Genomic DNA, 5,368 nt, shown 5'->3' with positions numbered 1-5,368 from the left:
ACTTTTTGGCCATGCTGGGCAGCTTGCAAGATCTTAGTTTCTTGACCATGGATTGAACCTGGGCCCTGACAGTGAAAGCATTGAGTCCTAATCACTAGGCTGCAAGAGATTTCCCAAGATATTTTTTCTTAAATGAGAGGCAGAGGAAAAACTATTTTTCTACTCTGGTCCAGGGCTCTTAGGATGTAAACTCAAGAAAACCCAGACAGGAGATCATGAAATTGGTACGCAGAAAGAAGTACAAGAGACAGAGATAGAAGGTACGTTGATGGCATTGGAGACACCTATTCTAGTCATTTTTTAGCACTAGGCCTGACCTTCCTATTGTCTGACTTAAAAAAGTTCAAACTGAGTATATGTTATTTGCAATCAAAGAGTTCTAATTTAGCTATGCTTAAGGAAAGATTTTAGAGAGACAAAGGAGAATTTTCTGGGTGCTAGGCACATTGTGCCTTACCTGGGTGGAATTTTGATTAGGAAGGAGTGAAGTATGACAGATAGATCTTCTTGGCATTTGGAGTTTTTAGAGGGAAAATGAAAAATTAAGTTTTTGGATATTCTAAATAATGCACATATTAAGATATTAAAAATTTTCCAAAATTTTTATTAGTTCCAAGTATTTTTTCTCTTCTTATAATGATGATTTATCTAATTTTCTCCAACCATTAAACATTGTTTAGAAAACACAATAGGAAAAGGAAAAACTATTATATTTATTTATATTTTATTTATTGTGTTCTTCCTTCCTTCTTGGTGGTCCAAGGTAATAATTTAAAAATTATTACCTAAAAAAAGTATTACCTTTCTGTTCAGAGAGCTTTCTTTAGCCACTCTTTAGGTTTCTGGTGACAAAGTCTCTTATTTTTTTCACCTGAGGATATGCTGATTTCCTCTTTATTCCTAAAGGACATTTTCACTGAGTATAGGATTCTGGACTGACAGTTCTTTCTTTCAGCACCTGAATATATTGTGCCATTTCCTTTCAGCTTCCATGATTTCTGATAGTAAATCTGATGTTATCTGAACTGTTTCTTCCCTATTGGTAAGGTGTCATTTTTCTTTTACTGGTTGTTTTCAGAATTTTTTTATTTGTTCTTCTTTAGTTTCCAGAGGGTTGTTCATGATGTGTGATTCTCTTTGGGTTTGGGAGTAGCTTAACTTCTTAAATCTGAAGGTCTCTTTCTCTGGCCAAATTTGGGAAGTCTTGGCCATTATTTCTTTGAGTACTTTTTCAAACTCAACCTCTTTCTCCTTTTCAGACTCTAATGACTTGAGTCTTAGACCTTTTAGAGTTCCATAGGTCCATGAGGCCTTTTTTTCCCACTTTTCTTTTTTTCAGCATATTTTCTCTATTATTTAGATTGAGTAATTGCTATTATTCTATCTTCCAGTCCACTGATTATTTCCTCTCTCCCATCCATTATGTTACTGATCACATTCACTGAATTTTAAAATTTTTGTTATTGTATTTTTCATTTTTTAAAATATCATTTGGTTCTTTTTCATATCTTCTACTTGTTTCTGATAGTTTCTATTATATTTCTATAAATACTTTCTACTTATTAATGGAGATTTTCAACCTTTTCATTTGTCTCATGTGTTTGTAATCGCTCATTAAAGCAGTTTTACAATGGTTGCTTTAAATTTCTTGTCAGATCATTTTAGCATCTCTGATGTCTTGGTGTTGGCATCTATTAATTGCATTTTTCATTCAATTTAAGATATTCTCAGTTGTATTTTTTCCTAATTTTAATTTTTTAAATTTTTGATTGGAAGATAATTGCTTTACAATGTTGTTTTAGTTTTTGCTGAACAACATGAATCAACTATAAGTATATATATATATATATATATATATCTCCTCCCTCTGGAGCTTCCCTTCCAACCCCTTATCCCATCCCTCTATGTCATCACAGAGTACCAAGCTGAGCTCCCTGTGTTATATAGCAGCTTCCCACCAGCTATCTATTTTACACAAGGTAGTGTGTATAAGTCAATAGTGCTCTCTCAATTTGTCCCACTATCTCCTGTAAATATGTTCACTACATCTGTGTCTCTATTCTTGCCCTGCAAATAAGTTCATCAGTACCATTTTCTAGATTCCATACATATGCATTAATATATAATATTTATTTTTCTCTTTCTGACTTACTTCACTCTGCGTGATAGACTCTAGGTTTATCCAACTCACTACAACTGAATCAATTTAATTCCTTTTTATGGCTAATATTCCATTGTATATATGCACCAAAACTTCTTTATTCATTCATCTGTTGATGAATGAATGTCCCTTTCCCAACTGGGACTCCAGACACGGGACTTCCCAGTGCTGTTTAAGTCTGGATGTTGGTCAAAACCCAATTTGGTGATGTACTCTCTGCTCTTTCTATTTCTCTTTTCTTTTAATGTTAGTATATTGAAAGTAAGATAGGAAATTCTTTAATAAATATTTGTATTATTTATTTGTTTATAATGAGTGTCTTATTTTGTTAACAAATCCTTTGAACCTGAAATGAAAGTGAAAACTTTCGACAAAACAGTTACTTCCATGTTCTGACTATTGTAAATAGTGCTGCTGTGAACATTAGGGTACATGTGTTGTTTTGCATTATGGTTTCCTCAGTGTGTATGCCCCAGTAGTGGGATTGCTGGGTCATAAGGTAGTTTTATTCCTAGTCTCTTAAGGAATCTCCATACCATCCTGCATAGTGACTATATCAATTCACATTACCACCAACAGTGCAAGAGGGTTCACCTTTCTCCATATCCTCTTCAGCATTTATTGTTTGTAAATTTTTTGATGATGGCCATTCTGACTGGTGTGAGGTGATAACTCATTCTAGTTTTGATTTGCATTTCTGTAATAATGAGCACTGCTGAATATCTTTTCATGTGTTTGTTTGCTGTCTGTATGTCGTCTTCTTTGGAGAAATGTCTGGTCTGCTCTTTTTTATTTTTGGGGGGCTGGGTTGCTTGTTTTTTTGATATTGAGTTGCATGAGCTGCTTGTATATTTTGGAGATAAATCTTTTGTCAGTTGCTTTGTTTGCAATTATTTTCTCCCATTCTGAGAGTTGTCTTTTCATTTTGTTTATTGCTTCCTTTGCTGTATAAAAGCCTTTAAGTTTGATTAGGGCCCATTTGCTTATTTTTGCTTTTATTTCCATTACTCTAGAAGGTGGATCAAAGAGGATCCTGTTGGATTTATGTCAAAGAGTGTTCTGCCTATGTTTTCCTCTAAAACTGCGGATGGTGACAGCAGCCATGAAATTAAAAGATGCTTGCTCCTTGGAAGAAAAGTTATGACAAGCCTAGACAGCATATTAAAAAGCAGAGACAACAAGGTCTGTCTAGGCTAGGCAAAGCTGTGATTTTTCCAGTAGTCGTGTATGGATGTGAGAGTTGGACTATAAAGAAAGCTGAGTGCCGAAGAATTGATGCTTTCGAACTGTGGTGTTGGAGAAGACTCTTGAGAGTCCCTTGAACAGCAAGGAGATCCAACCAGTCCATCCTAAAGGAAATCAGTCCTGAATATTCATTGGAAGGACTGATGCTGAAGCTGAAACTCCAATACTTTGCCCACCTGATATGAAGAACTGACTCATTGGAAAAGACCCTGATGCTGGGAAAGATTGAGGGTAGGAGGAGAAGGGGATGACAGAGATAGTTGGATGGCATCACTGACTCAGTGGACATGAGTTTGAGTAAACTCCGGGAGTTGGTGATGGACACAGAAGCCTGGCGTGCTGCAGTCCATGGAGTCGCAAAGAGTCGGACACGACTGAGTGACTGAACTCAACTAAGTCATTAGTACAGAGCTTAAGGAAAAACATACCCTTTAGTCATTAGCTCTGGGCTTATAGAAAGTTAGTCTTAAAGACTGTTGTCATAACAACTCAGAGTTTAAGAAAAAATGTCTTATGTGACTAAAACAAAGGAATGTAGAAAAAAACATTTGTCCCTTTCTCTTCCTTGAGAGCCTTGGGCCCCTTTCTCCTCCTTGAGGGCTCTGGACCCCTTCATCCTCCTTGAGAGCCCTGGACTCCTTTTCAACCTACCTCAGAATTAACTCTCTCTCTCTCCTCGTGTTCTTCCCAGTCCCCACATGCACCAGTGGACACAAGCCAGTCTGGAGCACTTAGGGCCGTGGCATAGATTGTCTGTGTTTCTCACTCTATTCAGACTGTCACAGGTCAGCTGCTTCACCCTTCTCTGATACCTTAAATGCTTCCCTTCTGTCTCAACCAATTTCCTCAGATGCAGGAATCTCTCCCTTGATTAAGCTCCCTCACCCCAGGGTATGGATTGGTCCTGCTTGCTCCCCTCATTCCTTCTTTCTTTTATCATAGCCGGTTATGCATGGATCAATATGGTCCTTTCTGGTGATCAGGACTCCTGCTAGTATTCAGTCAGTGTTCTGTGAGAACTGTTGCATCTGTAGATGTATTTTTCTGATGCATCTGTGGAGAGAGAAGGACTCTATATCCACCTACTCCTCTGCCATCTTGAAAAAACCCTAGTTTTTGGTTTTATGAGTGATTTTTAACTGACGTGTGTACATTTTTGTATTATGTTGTGAGACACTGGATCTTCCTAAAGCCTTTGGGTTGAGCTTTTTTTTTTTCTTGTTCTGACACTGTTCTGGCAGGGGAAAGAAGTGGTGCTGCCTTGCTACTTTCAGGTAGAAGTAGAAGTTGTACTTACATTTGTTTTATATATAATGTCCAGGGATTTCAGTTAGACTTAGCAGGAGGAATAGAGAAAAGTACATCTACTTGACCTTCTTGGAAACTAGCTTCTTTGTTAAGCATCCAAGTGCCAGAAAGGTAGTGCAAAGCACATATACATTGCCATCAGATCCAGTTAAGTCTGAGTCCTGATTCTACCACTTATAGACTGTTCTGAGAGTCACAGGCAATCTATAGCATTTCTTGAAATACTTTCACTTAAATTCTCTCCTTTGGTCTTTACATCAAATCCATGAAGTTGGCCTTGTCAAGATAATTTACAGATGGGAAAATAGATTCAGTGACACAAGACAAAGTAGTTTTCTCAAATAATTTGGCCCTCAACTTGCCACCCCACGAAGGGTGAGGAAGAGATAAAGTAATACACAGAAACAGAACTATAGGGTGGCAGTTTGGTGTTACATGGCATAAGAAATTACAGGAGTAGACGTCATGGTAGGCTGGAAGTAACCTTGGAGTAGGCTTTGCAGTACCTTGGATCAGATCTCAATTGAGTCACAAGGCTAGTTGTGTGATCTCAGACAACTCACTTAACCTCTCTGGGGCTTTTCTTCTAGTGAGTGCAGAAGTGTAAGGTAGATGGTACCTAAGGTACTTTTCACTGCTGTAATTTTATGATGT

Source organism: Giraffa tippelskirchi, chromosome 13 (genome assembly GCF_054371585.1).
Source record: "Giraffa tippelskirchi isolate mGirTip1 chromosome 13, T2T-mGirTip1v1.2.pri, whole genome shotgun sequence".
Classification (NCBI taxonomy): Eukaryota; Metazoa; Chordata; class Mammalia; order Artiodactyla; family Giraffidae; genus Giraffa; species Giraffa tippelskirchi.
This window is presented reverse-complemented; position numbering follows the sequence as displayed.